The sequence below is a fragment of the Aquarana catesbeiana genome, linkage group LG02, assembly GCF_042186555.1.
Source record: "Aquarana catesbeiana isolate 2022-GZ linkage group LG02, ASM4218655v1, whole genome shotgun sequence".
NCBI classification, from domain to species: domain Eukaryota; kingdom Metazoa; phylum Chordata; class Amphibia; order Anura; family Ranidae; genus Aquarana; species Aquarana catesbeiana.
This window is the reverse complement of record NC_133325.1, coordinates 120,553,296-120,571,650: the sequence shown is the minus strand read 5'-3', so window position 1 is coordinate 120,571,650 and position 18,355 is coordinate 120,553,296.

Genomic DNA, 18,355 nt, shown 5'->3' with positions numbered 1-18,355 from the left:
ACACTGACACCAGCACCGTGATAGAGAGCACTGACATAGAGAACACTGACACCGGCGCTGACATAGAGAACACTGACACCAGCACCGAGATAGAGAGCAGTGACATAGAGAACACTGACACCAGTGCTGACATAGAGAACACTGACACCAGCACCAAGATAGAGAGCACTGACATAGAGAACACTGACACCAGTGCTGACATAGAGAACACTGACACCAGCACCGAGATAGAGAGCACTGACATAGAGAACACTGACACCAGCACTGACATAGAGAACACTGACACCAGCACTGACATAGAGAACACTGACACCAGCACTGACATAGAGAACACTGACACCAGCACTGAAATAGAGAGCACTGACATAGAGAACACTGACACCAGCACCGAGATAGAGAACACTGACACCAGCACAGAGATAGAGAACACTGACACCAGCACAGAGATAGAGAACACTGACACCAGCACTTTAAAGTTCTTAATGCAATTTATACAGTTAATTTTTTTATCGATTTAATTATTTTTCCCATTATGGGCGTGTTTGGGCCTCATGTCTAGGTTTTGCCTAAGGCCTCACAAAGCCTAGAGCCGCCTCTGTTTAAGAATTTTTAGTAGTAGGCCCAAATTCCAAAATTCTACTTAAACATTTTTAAAATGTTCCTATAACATGGCAGATCTTCCATTTTTGAGTTCAGTTGCACTGAAATCTGTTTGTTTTATGTCTTACCTTGCAACCAAATTTGTCAGGTTTTTTTTCACTGAGCTTCTGGGCCTCTTATATGATTCCATGAGGTGCGCCCTCCCTCTCTGAGAATGAAAAAGAGCGGGTATACTCATAGACCTGCATTTTTCAGATTCTGAGTTTCTAAAGGGTGTAGCTGGAGCCTGCTAGGTGCACACCATATGTCAGGATGAAAAGTAGAGACCGTGAGCAGGTAGAGATTAAACATTGCAGCTCTCACACTGTATGTCCTCTGTAGGCCAGAGCAATGTTTATGTTGCCAATATGGGCCTCTTTATTTGACAATAGCTCTGTCATAAGTAACCACTTGCTGACCGCCCTATAGCAGTTTTACGCTCTCGCTGTGATTATACACAGTGGGTACCGTGGACTTGATGTCCGCCAGCACCTGCCAACCACCCTGCAGAGACACAGAACTGCGGTCTGCCTATGTAAACAAGACAGATCACTATTCTGACAGGGGGGAAGACATGGATCCTGTGTCTCTGCAAAGCAGGGACTAGGATCCATGTCTTCCCCTAATAAAAGCACCTCACACACTGTAGTAAAACACAGGCTAGGCACACAGTTAACCCTTTGACTGCCCTGATCTTAACCCCTTCCTAGCCAGTGTCATTAGTATAGTGCAAATTTTTTAGCACTGATCACTGTATTAGTATCACTGGTCCCCAAAAAGTGTCAAAAGTGTCAGTTAGAGTGTGAATGTCCACCGCAATATAGCAGTCCCGCTATAAGTCGCTGATCGCTGCCATTGCTAGTATATATAGTTTGTAGACGCAATAACGTTTGCGCAAACCAATCAGTATACGCTTATTGGGATTTTTTTTCCAAAAATATGTAGCAGAATACATACAGTGCCTTGAAAAAGTATTCATACCCTATGACATTTTCCACATTTTGTCATGTTACAACCAAAAATGTAAATGTATTTTATTGGGATTTTATGTGATAGACCAACACAAAGCGGCACATAATTTTGAAGTGAAAGGAAAATGATAAATGTTTTTCAATTTTTTTTACAAATAAATATGTGAAAGGTGTGGGGTGCATTTGTATTCAGCCCCCTTTACTCTGATACCCCTAACTAAAATCTGATGGAACCAATTGTCTTCAGAAGTTACCTAATTAGTAAATAGAGTCCACCTGTGTGTAATTTAATCTCAGTATAAATACAGCTGCTCTGTGAAGCAGAGGTTTGTTAGAGATCCTTAGTGAACAAACAGCATCATGAAGGCCAGGGAACACACCAGCCAGGTCAGGGATAAAGTTGTGGAGAAATTTAAAGCAGGGTTAGGTTATAAAAAAAATATGCCAAGCTTTGAACATCTCACGGAGCACTGTTCAATCCATCATCCGAAAATGGAAAGAGTATGGCACAACTGCAAACCTACCAAGACATGGCCGTCCACATAAACTGACAGGCCGGGCAAGGAGAACATTCATCAGAGAAGCAGCCAAGAGGCCCATGATAACTCTGGAGGAGCTGCAGAGATCCACAGCTCAGGTGGGAGAATCTGTCCACAGGACAACTATTAGTCGTGCTCCCCACAAAACTGACCTTTGGCAAGAAGAAAGCCATTGTTGAAAGAAAGCCTTCAAAAGTCCCAGTTGTAGTTTGCGAGAAGCCATGTGGGGGACACAGCAAAAACATAGAAGAAGGTGCTCTGGTCAGATGAGACCAAAATTGAACTTTTTGGCCTAAAAGCAAAATGCTATGTGTGGTGGAAAACTAACACTGCACATCACCCTGAACACCAGGACCGATCCTAGGGTCACCGGCGCCGAAATATTTCTGGCGCCCCCACTTGGGCGTGGTCATCCTACCAACTCCTCCCCTTTACAAATGTTTCTATGGCAACGACTCAAACACAGAGATGCTCCCCTAAGAAGTCTTTGTTACCCTGGGATCCTCCTGTGATCTTTTAATAAAGAAAATACAGGAAGAGGGTACACTAATGAGACCTGGAGGGGAGTCTCTCTGATGCACACACAGAGGGCTTCTGTTAGAGAGTCTGTTAGAAAGAGCCCCCAGACATATTACAGAAGATGGTCAGAGACTGCAGACATAGTACAGGAGATGATCAAAGACTGCAGACATAGTACAGGAGATGATCAGAGACTGCAGACATAATATAGGAGATGATCAGAGACTGCAGACATAATACAGGCGATGATCAGAGACTGCAGACATACTACAGGAGATGGTCAGAGACTGCAGACATACTACAAGAGATGGTCAGAGACTGCAGACATAGTACAAGAGATGGTCAGAGACTGCAGACATAGTACAGGAGATGATCAGAGACTGCAGACATAATACAGGAGATGATCAGAGACTGCAGACATAGTACAGGAGATGATCAGAGACTGCAGACATAGTACAGGAGATGATCAGAGACTGCAGACATAATACAGGAGATGATCAGAGACTGCAGACATAGTACAGGAGATGGTCGGAGACTGCAGACATGCTACAGGAGATGGTCAGAGACTGCAGACATACTACAGGAGATGGTCAGAGACTGCAGACATAGTACAGGAGATGGTCAGAGACTGCAGACATAGTACAGGAGATGGTCAGAGACTGCAGACATAGTACAGGAGATGGTCAGAGACTGCAGATAGGATATAAGAGATGATCAGAGACTGCAGACATAGTACAGGAGATGATCAGAGACTGCAGACATAGTACAGGAGATGGTCAGAGACTGCAGACATACTACAGGAGATGGTCAGAGACTGCAGACAGGATATAAGAGATGATCAGAGACTGCAGACATAGTACAGGAGATGGTCAGAGACTGCAGACATACTACAGGAGGTGGTCAGAGACTGCAGACATACTACAGGAGATGGTCAGAGACTGCAGACAGGATATAAGAGATGATCAGAGACTGCAGACATAGTACAGGAGATGATCAGAGACTGCAGACATAGTACAGGAGATGATCAGAGACTGCAGACATAATACAGGAGATGATCAGAGACTGCAGACATAGTACAGGAGATGGTCAGAGACTGCAGACATACTACAGGAGATGGTCAGAGACTGCAGACATAGTACAGGAGATGGTCAGAGACTGCAGACATAGTACAGGAGATGGTCAGAGACTGCAGACATACTACAGGAGATGGTCAGAGACTGCAGACAGGATATAAGAGATGATCAGAGACTGCAGACATAGTACAGGAGATGGTAGTACATAGTACAGGATATAAGAGATGATCAGAGACTGCAGACATAGTACAGGAGATGGTCAGAGACTGCAGACATACTACAGGAGATGGTCAGAGACTGCAGACATACTACAGGAGATGGTCAGAGACTGCAGACATAATACATAATGGTCAGAGACTGCAGACATAGTACAGGAGATGATCAGAGACTGCAGACATAGTACAGGAGATGGTCAGAGACTGCAGACATAGTACAGGAGATGGTCAGAGACTGCAGATAGGATATAAGAGATGATCAGAGACTGCAGACATAGTACAGGAGATGATCAGAGACTGCAGACATAGTACAGGAGATGGTCAGAGACTGCAGACATACTACAGGAGATGGTCAGAGACTGCAGACAGGATATAAGAGATGATCAGAGACTGCAGACATAGTACAGGAGATGGTCAGAGACTGCAGACATACTACAGGAGGTGGTCAGAGACTGCAGACATACTACAGGAAATGGTCAGAGACTGCAGACAGGATATAAGAGATGATCAGATACTGCAGACATAGTACAGGAGATGATCAGAGACTGCAGACATAGTACAGGAGATGATCAGAGACTGCAGACATAATACAGGAGATGATCAGAGACTGCAGACATAGTACAGGAGATGATCAGAGACTGCAGACATAGTACAGGAGATGATCAGAGACTGCAGACATAGTACAGGAGATGGTCAGAGACTGCAGATAGGATATAAGAGATGATCAGAGACTGCAGACATAGTACAGGAGATGATCAGAGACTGCAGACATAGTACAGGAGATGATCAGAGACTGCAGACATAATACAGGAGATGATCAGAGACTGCAGACATAGTACAGGAGATGGTCAGAGACTGCAGACATGCTACAGCAGATGGTCAGAGACTGCAGACATACTACAGGAGATGGTCAGAGACTGCAGACATAGTACAGGAGATGGTCAGAGACTGCAGACATAGTACAGGAGATGGTCAGAGACTGCAGACATACTACAGGAGATGGTCAGAGACTGCAGACAGGATATAAGAGATGATCAGAGACTGCAGACATAGTACAGGAGATGGTAGTACATAGTACAGGATATAAGAGATGATCAGAGACTGCAGACATAGTACAGGAGATGGTCAGAGACTGCAGACATACTACAGGAGATGGTCAGAGACTGCAGACATACTACAGGAGATGGTCAGAGACTGCAGACATAATACATAATGGTCAGAGACTGCAGACATAGTACAGGAGATGATCAGAGACTGCAAACATAGTACAGGAGATGGTCAGAGACTGCAGACATAGTACAGGAGATGGTCATAGACTGCAGACATACTACAGGAGATGATCAGAGACTGCAGAGACATAATGGTCAGAGACTGCAGACATAGTACAGGAAATGATCAGAGACTGCAGACATAGTACAGGAGATGGTCATAGACTGCAGACATAGTACAGGAGATGGTCATAGACTGCAGACATACTACAGGAGATGATCAGAGACTGCAGACATAGTACAGGAGATGGTCAGAGACTGCAGACATAGTACAGGAGATGATCAGAGACTGCAGACACAATACAGGAGATGATCAGAGACTGCAGACATACTACAGGAGATGATCAGAGACTGCAGACATAGTACAAGAGATGATCAGAGACTGACTGCAGACATAATACAGGAGATGATCAGAGACTGCATTTCCTATGAATGTTAGTAGATAATGGCCGATCGACCCTCTCACCTGACCCAGCGATACAGCAATGGTTCCTCTGATCGGGAGTCAGCTCACTCTGAATGACTGCAGACATAGTACAGGAGATGATCAGAGACTGCAGACATAGTACAGGAGATGGTCAGAGACTGCAGACATACTACAGGAGATGGTCAGAGACTGCAGACAGGATATAAGAGATGATCAGAGACTGCAGACATAGTACAGGAGATGGTCAGAGACTGCAGACATAGTATAGGAGATGGTCAGAGACTGCAGACATAGTACAGGAGATGTTCAGAGACTGCAAACATAATACAGGAGATGATCAGAGACTGCAGACATAATACAGGCGATGATCAGAGACTGCAGACATACTACAGGAGATGGTCAGAGACTGCAGACATACTACAGGAGATGGTCAGAGACTGCAGACATAGTACAGGAGATGATCAGAGACTGCAGACATAATACAGGAGATGATCAGAGACTGCAGACATAGTACAGGAGATGATCAGAGACTGCAGACATAGTACAGGAGATGATCAGAGACTGCAGACATAGTACAGGAGATGGTCAGAGACTGCAGACATGCTACAGGAGATGGTCAGAGACTGCAGACATACTACAGGAGATGGTCAGAGACTGCAGACATAGTACAGGAGATGGTCAGAGACTGCAGACATAGTACAGGAGATGGTCAGAGACTGCAGACATAGTACAGGAGATGGTCAGAGACTGCAGATAGGATATAAGAGATGATCAGAGACTGCAGACATAGTACAGGAGATGATCAGAGACTGCAGACATAGTACAGGAGATGATCAGAGACTGCAGACATAATACAGGAGATGATCAGAGACTGCAGACATAGTACAGGAGATGGTCAGAGACTGCAGACATGCTACAGGAGATGGTCAGAGACTGCAGACATACTACAGGAGATGGTCAGAGATTGCAGACATAGTGCAGGAGATGGTCAGAGACTGCAGACATAGTACAGGAGATGGTCAGAGACTGCAGACATACTACAGGAGATGGTCAGAGACTGCAGACAGGATATAAGAGATGATCAGAGACTGCAGACATAGTACAGGAGGTGGTAGTACATAGTACAGGATATAAGAGATGATCAGAGACTGCAGACATAGTACAGGAGATGGTCAGAGACTGCAGACATACTACAGGAGATGGTCAGAGACTGCAGACATACTACAGGAGATGGTCAGAGACTGCAGACATAATACATAATGGTCAGAGACTGCAGACATAGTACAGGAGATGATCAGAGACTGCAGACATAGTTCAGGAGATGGTCAGAGACTGCAGACATAGTACAGGAGATGGTCATAGACTGCAGACACACTACAGGAGATGATCAGAGACTGCAGAGACATAATGGTCAGAGACTGCAGACATAGTACAGGAAATGATCAGAGACTGCAGACATAGTACAGGAGATGGTCAGAGACTGCAGACATAGTACAGGAGATGGTCATAGACTGCAGACATACTACAGGAGATGATCAGAGACTGCAGATATAGTACAGGAGATGGTCAGAGACTGCAGACATAGTACAGGAGATTATCAGAGACTGCAGACATAATACAGGAGATGATCAGAGACTGCAGACATAGTACAGGAGATGATCAGAGACTGCAGACATAGTACAGGAGATGATCAGAGACTGCAGACATAATACAGGAGATGATCAGAGACTGCAGACATAGTACAGGAGATGGTCAGAGACTGCAGACATGCTACAGGAGATGGTCAGAGACTGCAGACATACTACAGGAGATGGTCAGAGACTGCAGACATAGTACAGGAGATGGTCATAGACTGCAGACATAGTACAGGAGATGGTCAGAGACTGCAGACATAGTACAGGAGATGGTCAGAGACTGCAGATAGGATATAAGAGATGATCAGAGACTGCAGACATAGTACAGGAGATGATCAGAGACTGCAGACATAGTACAGGAGATGGTCAGAGACTGCAGACATACTACAGGAGATGGTCAGAGACTGCAGACAGGATATAAGAGATGATCAGAGACTGCAGACATAGTACAGGAGATGGTCAGAGACTGCAGACATACTACAGGAGGTGGTCAGAGACTGCAGACATACTACAGGAGATGGTCAGAGACTGCAGACAGGATATAAGAGATGATCAGAGACTGCAGACATAGTACAGAAGATGATCAGAGACTGCAGACATAGTACAGGAGATGATCAGAGACTGCAGACATACTACAAGAGATGATCAGAGACTGCAGACATAATACAGGAGATGATCAGAGACTGTATTTCCTATGAATGTTAGTAGATAATGGCCGATCGGTCCTCTCACCTGACCCAGCGATACAGCAATGGTTCCTCTGATCGGGAGTCAGCTCACTCTGAATGACTGCAGACATAGTACAGGAGATGATCAGAGACTGCAGACATAGTACAGGAGATGGTCAGAGACTGCAGACATAGTACAGGAGATGATCAGAGACTGCAGACATACTACAGGAGATGGTCAGAGACTGCAGACAGGATATAAGAGATGATCAGAGACTGCAGACATAGTACAGGAGATGGTCAGAGACTGCAGACATAGTACAGGAGATGGTCAGAGACTGCAGACATAGTACAGGAGATGATCAGAGACTGCAGACATAATACAGGAGATGATCAGAGACTGCAGACATAATACAGGCGATGATCAGAGACTGCAGACATACTACAGGAGATGGTCAGAGACTGCAGACATACTACAGGAGATGGTCAGAGACTGCAGACATAGTACAGGAGATGATCAGAGACTGCAGACATAATACAGGAGATGATCAGAGACTGCAGACATAGTACAGGAGATGATCAGAGACTGCAGACATAGTACAGGAGATGATCAGAGACTGCAGACATAATACAGGAGATGATCAGAGACTGCAGACATAGTACAGGAGATGGTCAGAGACTGCAGACATGCTACAGGAGATGGTCAGAGACTGCAGACATGCTACAGGAGATGGTCAGAGACTGCAGACATAGTACAGGAGATGGTCAGAGACTGCAGACATAGTACAGGAGATGGTCAGAGACTGCAGACATAGTACAGGAGATGTTTAGAGACTGCAGATAGGATATAAGAGATGATCAGAGACTGCAGACATAGTACAGGAGATGATCAGAGACTGCAGACATAGTACAGGAGATGGTCAGAGACTGCAGACATACTACAGGAGATGGTCAGAGACTGCAGACAGGATATAAGAGATGATCAGAGACTGCAGACATAGTACAGGAGATGGTCAGAGACTGCAGACATACTACAGGAGGTGGTCAGAGACTGCAGACATACTACAGGAGATGGTCAGAGACTGCAGACAGGATATAAGAGATGATCAGAGACTGCAGACATAGTACAGGAGATGATCAGAGACTGCAGACATAGTACAGGAGATGATCAGAGACTGCAGACATAATACAGGAGATGATCAGAGACTGCAGACATAGTACAGGAGATGGTCAGAGACTGCAGACATGCTACAGGAGATGGTCAGAGACTGCAGATATACTACAGGAGATAGTCAGAGACTGCAGACATAGTACAGGAGATGGTCAGAGACTGCAGACATAGTACAGGAGATGGTCAGAGACTGCAGACATACTACAGGAGATGGTCAGAGACTGCAGACAGGATATAAGAGATGATCAGAGACCGCAGACATAGTACAGGAGATGGTAGTACGTAGTACAGGATATAAGAGATGATCAGAGACTGCAGACATAGTACAGGAGATGGTCAGAGACTGCAGACATACTACAGGAGATGGTCAGAGACTGCAGACATAGTACAGGAGATGGTCAGAGACTGCAGACATACTACAGGAGATGGTCAGAGACTGCAGACAGGATATAAGAGATGATCAGAGACTGCAGACATAGTACAGGAGATGGTCAGAGACTGCAGACATACTACAGGAGGTGGTCAGAGACTGCAGACATACTACAGGAGATGGTCAGAGACTGCAGACAGGATATAAGAGATGATCAGAGACTGCAGACATAGTACAGAAGATGATCAGAGACTGCAGACATAGTACAGGAGATGATCAGAGACTGCAGACATAATACAGGAGATGATCAGAGACTGCAGACATAGTACCGGAGATGGTCAGAGACTGCAGACATACTACAGGAGATGGTCAGAGACTGCAGACATAGTACAGGAGATGGTCAGAGACTGCAGAAATAGTACAGGAGATGGTCAGAGACTGCAGACATACTACAGGAGATGGTCAGAGACTGCAGACAGGATATAAGAGATGATCAGAGACTGCAGACATAGTACAGGAGATGGTAGTACATAGTACAGGATATAAGAGATGATCAGAGACTGCAGACATAGTACAGGAGATGGTCAGAGACTGCAGACATACTACAGGAGATGGTCAGAGACTGCAGACATACTACAGGAGATGGTCAGAGACTGCAGACATAATACATAATGGTCAGAGACTGCAGACATAGTACAGGAGATGATCAGAGACGGCAGACATAGTACAGGAGATGGTCAGAGACTGCAGACATAGTACAGGAGATGGTCAGAGACTGCAGATAGGATATAAGAGATGATCAGAGACTGCAGACATAGTACAGGAGATGATCAGAGACTGCAGACATAGTACAGGAGATGGTCAGAGACTGCAGACATACTACAGGAGATGGTCAGAGACTGCAGACAGGATATAAGAGATGATCAGAGACTGCAGACATAGTACAGGAGATGGTCAGAGACTGCAGACATACTACAGGAGGTGGTCAGAGACTGCAGACATACTACAGGAAATGGTCAGAGACTGCAGACAGGATATAAGAGATGATCAGATACTGCAGACATAGTACAGGAGATGATCAGAGACTGCAGACATAGTACAGGAGATGATCAGAGACTGCAGACATAATACAGGAGATGATCAGAGACTGCAGACATAGTACAGGAGATGGTCAGAGACTGCAGACATACTACAGGAGATGGTCAGAGACTGCAGACATAGTACAGGAGATGGTCAGAGACTGCAGACATACTACAGGAGATGGTCAGAGACTGCAGACAGGATATAAGAGATGATCAGAGACTGCAGACATAGTACAGGAGATGGTAGTACATAGTACAGGATATAAGAGATGATCAGAGACTGCAGACATAGTACAGGAGATGGTCAGAGACTGCAGACATACTACAGGAGATGGTCAGAGACTGCAGACATACTACAGGAGATGGTCAGAGACTGCAGACATAATACATAATGGTCAGAGACTGCAGACATAGTACAGGAGATAATCAGAGACTGCAGACATAGTACAGGAGATGGTCAGAGACTGCAGACATAGTACAGGAGATGGTCATAGACTGCAGACATACTACAGGAGATGATCAGAGACTGCAGAGACATAATGGTCAGGGACTGCAGACATAGTACAGGAAATGATCAGAGACTGCAGACAATGTACAGGAGATGGTCAGAGACTGCAGACATAATACAGGAGATGGTCATAGACTGCAGACATACTACAGGAGATGATCAGAGACTGCAGACATAGTAAAGGAGATGGTCAGAGACTGCAGACATAGTACAGGAGATGATCAGAGACTGCAGACATACTACAGGAGATGATCAGAGACTGCAGACATAGTACAAGAGATGATCAGAGACTGCAGACATACTACAAGAGATGATCAGAGACTGCAGACATAATACAGGAGATGATCAGAGACTGCATTTCCTATGAATGTTAGTAGATAATGGCCGATCGGCCCTCTCACCTGACCCAGCGATACAGCAATGGTTCCTCTGATCGGGAGTCAGCTCACTCTGAATGACTGCAGACATAGTACAGGAGATGATCAGAGAATGCAGACATAGTACAGGAGATGGTCAGAGACTGCAGACATACTACAGGAGATGGTCAGAGACTGCAGACAGGATATAAGAGATGATCAGAGACTGCAGACGTAGTACAGGAGATGGTCAGAGACTGCAGACATAGTACAGGAGATGGTCAGAGACTGCAGACATAGTACAGGAGATGATCAGAGACTGCAGACATAATACAGGAGATGATCAGAGACTGCAGACATAATACAGGCGATGATCAGAGACTGCAGACATACTACAGGAGATGGTCAGAGACTGCAGACATACTACAGGAGATGGTCAGAGACTGCAGACATAGTACAGGAGATGATCAGAGACTGCAGACATAATACAGGAGATGATCAGAGACTGCAGACATAGTACAGGAGATGATCAGAGACTGCAGACATAGTACAGGAGATGATCAGAGACTGCAGACATAATACAGGAGATGATCAGAGACTGCAGACATAGTACAGGAGATGGTCAGAGACTGCAGACATGCTACAGGAGATGGTCAGAGACTGCAGACATGCTACAGGAGATGGTCAGAGACTGCAGACATAGTACAGGAGATGGTCAGAGACTGCAGACATAGTACAGGAGATGGTCAGAGACTGTAGATAGGATATAAGAGATGATCAGAGACTGCAGACATAGTACAGGAGATGATCAGAGACTGCAGACATAGTACAGGAGATGGTCAGAGACTGCAGACATACTACAGGAGATGGTCAGAGACTGCAGACAGGATATAAGAGATGATCAGAGACTGCAGACATAGTACAGGAGATGGTCAGAGACTGCAGACATACTACAGGAGGTGGTCAGAGACTGCAGACATACTACAGGAGATGGTCAGAGACTGCAGACAGGATATAAGAGATGATCAGAGACTGCAGACATAGTACAGGAGATGATCAGAGACTGCAGACATAGTACAGGAGATGATCAGAGACTGCAGACATAATACAGGAGATGATCAGAGACTGCAGACATAGTACAGGAGATGGTCAGAGACTGCAGACATGCTACAGGAGATGGTCAGAGACTGCAGACATACTACAGGAGATGGTCAGAGACTGCAGACATAGTACAGGAGATGGTCAGAGACTGCAGACATAGTACAGGAGATGGTCAGAGACTGCAGACATACTACAGGAGATGGTCAGAGACTGCAGACAGGATATAAGAGATGATCAGAGACTGCAGACATAGTACAGGAGATGGTAGTACGTAGTACAGGATATAAGAGATGATCAACGACTGCAGACATAGTACAGGAGATGGTCAGAGACTGCAGACATACTACAGGAGATGGTCAGAGACTGCAGACATACTACAGGAGATGGTCAGAGACTGCAGACATAATACATAATGGTCAGAGACTGCAGACATAGTACAGGAGATGGTCATAGACTGCAGACATACTACAGGAGATGATCAGAGACTGCAGAGACATAATGGTCAGAGACTGCAGACATAGTACAGGAAATGATCAGAGACTGCAGACATAGTACAGGAGATGGTCAGAGACTGCAGACATAGTACAGGAGATGGTCATAGACTGCAGACATACTACAGGAGATGATCAGAGACTGCAGACATAGTACAGGAGATGGTCAGAGACTGCAGACATAGTACAGGAGATGATCAGAGACTGCAGACATAATACAGGAGATGATCAGAGACTGCAGACATAGTACAGGAGATGATCAGAGACTGCAGACATAGTACAGGAGATGATCATAGACTGCAGACATAATACAGGAGATGATCAGAGACTGCAGACATAGTACAGGAGATGGTCAGAGACTGCAGACATACTACAGGAGATGGTCAGAGACTGCAGACAGGATATAAGAGATGATCAGAGACTGCAGACATAGTACAGGAGATGGTAGTACATAGTACAGGATATAAGAGATGATCAGAGACTGCAGACATAGTACAGGAGATGGTCAGAGACTGCAGACATACTACAGGAGATGGTCAGAGACTGCAGACATACTACAGGAGATGGTCAGAGACTGCAGACATAATACATAATGGTCAGAGACTGCAGACATAGTACAGGAGATGATCAGAGACTGCAGACATAGTACAGGAGATGGTCAGAGACTGCAGCCATAGTACAGGAGATGATCAGAGACTGCAGACATAGTACAGGAGATGGTCAGAGACTGCAGACATACTACAGGAGATGATCAGAGACTGCAGACATAGTACAGGAGATGATCAGAGACTGCAGACATAGTACAGGAGATGGTCAGAGACTGCAGACATACTACAGGAAATGGTCAGAGACTGCAGACAGGATATAAGAGATGATCAGAGACTGCAGACATAGTACAGGAGATGGTCAGAGACTGCAGACATACTACAGGAGGTGGTCAGAGACTGCAGACATACTACAGGAAATGGTCACAGACTGCAGACAGGATATAAGAGATGATCAGATACTGCAGACATAGTACAGGAGATGATCAGAGACTGCAGACATAGTACAGAAGATGATCAGAGACTGTAGACATAATACAGGAGATGATCAGAGACTGCAGACATAGTACAGGAGATGGTCAGAGACTGCAGACATACTACAGGAGATGGTCAGAGACTGCAGACATAGTACAGGAGATGGTCAGAGACTGCAGACATAGTACAGGAGATGGTCAGAGACTGCAGACATACTACAGGAGATGGTCAGAGACTGCAGACAGGATATAAGAGATGATCAGATACTGCAGACATAGTACAGGAGATGATCAGAGACTGCAGACATAGTACAGGAGATGATCAGAGACTGCAGACATAATACAGGAGATGATCAGAGACTGCAGACATAATACAGGAGATGGTCAGAGACTGCAGACATACTACAGGAGATGGTCAGAGACTGCAGACATAGTACAGGAGATGGTCAGAGACTGCAGAGATACTACAGGAGATGGTCAGAGACTGCAGACAGGATATAAGAGATGATCAGAGACTGCAGACATAGTACAGGAGATGGTAGTACATAGTACAGGATATAAGAGATGATCAGAGACTGCAGACATAGTACAGGAGATGGTCAGAGACTGCAGACATACTACAGGAGATGGTCAGAGACTGCAGACATACTACAGGAGATGGTCAGAGACTGCAGACATAATACATAATGGTCAGAGACTGCAGACATAGTACAGGAGATGATCAGAGACTGCAGACATAGTACAGGAGATGGTCAGAGACTGCAGACATAGTACAGGAGATGGTCATAGACTGCAGACATACTACAGGAGATGATCAGAGACTGCAGAGACATAATGGTCAGAGACTGCAGACATAGTACAGGAAATGATAAGAGACTGCAGACAATGTACAGGAGATGGTCAGAAACTGCAGACATAGTACAGGAGATGGTCATAGATTACAGACATACTACAGGAGATGATCAGAGACTGCAGACATAGTACAGGAGATGGTCAGAGACTGCAGACATAGTACAGGAGATGATCAGAGACTGCAGACATACTACAGGAGATGATCAGAGACTGCAGACATAGTACAAGAGATGATCAGAGACTGCAGACATACTACAAGAGATGATCAGAGACTGCAGACATAATACAGGAGATGATCAGAGACTGCATTTCCTATGAATGTTAGTAGATAATGGCCGATCGGCCCTCTCACCTGACCCAGCGATACAGCAATGGTTCCTCTGATCGGGAGTCAGCTCACTCTGAATGACTGCAGACATAGTACAGGAGATGATCAGAGAATGCAGACATAGTACAGGAGATGGTCAGAGACTGCAGACATACTACAGGAGATGGTCAGAGACTGCAGACAGGATATAAGAGATGATCAGAGACTGCAGACGTAGTACAGGAGATGGTCAGAGACTGCAGACATAGTACAGGAGATGGTCAGAGACTGCAGACATAGTACAGGAGATGATCAGAGACTGCAGACATAATACAGGAGATGATCAGAGACTGCAGGCATAATACAGGCGATGATCAGAGACTGCAGACATACTACAGGAGATGGTCAGAGACTGCAGACATACTACAGGAGATGGTCAGAGACTGCAGACATAGTACAGGAGATGATCAGAGACTGCAGACATAATACAGGAGATGATCAGAGACTGCAGACATAGTACAGGAGATGATCAGAGACTGCAGACATAGTACAGGAGATGATCAGAGACTGCAGACATAATACAGGAGATGATCAGAGACTGCAGACATAGTACAGGAGATGGTATGAGACTGCAGACATGCTACAGGAGATGGTCAGAGACTGCAGACATGCTACAGGAGATGGTCAGAGACTGCAGACATAGTACAGGAGATGGTCAGAGACTGCAGACATAGTACAGGAGATGGTCAGAGACTGCAGATAGGATATAAGAGATGATCAGAGACTGCAGACATAGTACAGGAGATGGTCAGAGACTGCAGACATACTACAGGAGATGGTCAGAGACTGCAGACAGGATATAAGAGATGATCAGAGACTGCAGACATAGTACAGGAGATGGTCAGAGACTGCAGACATACTACAGGAGGTGGTCAGAGACTGCAGACATACTACAGGAGATGGTCAGAGACTGCAGACAGGATATAAGAGATGATCAGAGACTGCAGACATAGTACAGGAGATGATCAGAGACTGCAGACATAGTACAGGAGATGATCAGAGACTGCAGAGATAATACAGGAGATGATCAGAGACTGCAGACATAGTACAGGAGATGGTCAGAGACTGCAGACATGCTACAGGAGATGGTCAGAGACTGCAGACATACTACAGGAGATGGTCAGAGACTGCAGACATAGTACAGGAGATTTTCAGAGACTGCAGACATAGTACAGGAGATGGTCAGAGACTGCAGACATACTACAGGAGATGGTCAGAGACTGCAGACAGGATATAAGAGATGATCAGAGACTGCAGACATAGTACAGGAGATGGTAGTACGTAGTACAGGATATAAGCGATGATCAGAGACTGCAGACATAGTACAGGAGATGGTCAGAGACTGCAGACATACTACAGGAGATGGTCAGAGACTGCAGACATACTACAGGAGATGGTCAGAGACTGCAGACATAATACATAATGGTCAGAGACTGCAGACATAGTACAGGAGATGGTCATAGACTGCAGACATACTACAGGAGATGATCAGAGACTGCAGAGACATAATGGTCAGAGACTGCAGACATAGTACAGGAAATGATCAGAGACTGCAGACATAGTACAGGAGATGGTCAGAGACTGCAGACATAGTACAGGAGATGGTCATAGACTGCAGACATACTACAGGAGATGATCAGAGACTGCAGACATAGTACAGGAGATGGTCAGAGACTGCAGACATAGTACAGGAGATGATCAGAGACTGCAGACATAATACAGGAGATGATCAGAGACTGCAGACATAGTACAGGAGATGATCAGAGACTGCAGACATAGTACAGGAGATGATCAGAGACTGCAGACATAATACAGGAGATGATCAGAGACTGCAGACATAGTACAGGAGATGGTCAGAGACTGCAGACATACTACAGGAGATGGTCAGAGACTGCAGACAGGATATAAGAGATGATCAGAGACTGCAGACATAGTACAGGAGATGGTAGTACATAGTACAGGATATAAGAGATGATCAGAGACTGCAGACATAGTACAGGAGATGGTCAGAGACTGCAGACATACTACAGGAGATGGTCAGAGACTGCAGACATACTACAGGAGATGGTCAGAGACTGCAGACATAATACATAATGGTCAGAGACTGCAGACATAGTACAGGAGATGATCAGAGACTGCAGACATAGTACAGGAGATGGTCAGAGACTGCAGACATAGTACAGGAGATGGTCAGAGACTGCAGATAGGATATAAGAGATGATCAGAGACTGCAGACATAGTACAGGAGATGATCAGAGACTGCAGACATAGTACAGGAGATGGTCAGAGACTGCAGACATACTACAGGAGATGGTCAGAGACTGCAGACAGGATATAAGAGATGATCAGAGACTGCAGACATAGTACAGGAGATGGTCAGAGACTGCAGACATACTACAGGAGGTGGTCAGAGACTGCAGACATACTACAGGAAATGGTCACAGACTGCAGACAGGATATAAGAGATGATCAGATACTGCAGACATAGTACAGGAGATGATCAGAGACTGCAGACATAGTACAGGAGATGATCAGAGACTGCAGACATAATACAGGAGATGATCAGAGACTGCAGACATAGTACAGGAGATGGTCAGAGACTGCAGACATACTACAGGAGATGGTCAGAGACTGCAGACATAGTACAGGAGATGGTCAGAGACTGCAGACATACTACAGGAGATGGTCAGAGACTGCAGACAGGATATAAGAGATGATCAGAGACTGCAGACATAGTACAGGAGATGGTAGTACATAGTACAGGATATAAGAGATGATCAGAGACTGCAGACATAGTACAGGAGATGGTCAGAGACTGCAGACATACTACAGGAGATGGTCAGAGACTGCAGACATACTACAGGAGATGGTCAGAGACTGCAGACAGGATATAAGAGATGATCAGAGACTGCAGACATAGTACAGGAGATGGTCAGAGACTGCAGACATACTACAGGAGATGGTCAGAGACTGCAGACATAGTACAGGAGATGATCAGAGACTGCAGACATAATACAGGAGATGATCAGAGACTGCAGACATAATACAGGCGATGATCAGAGACTGCAGACATACTACAGGAGATG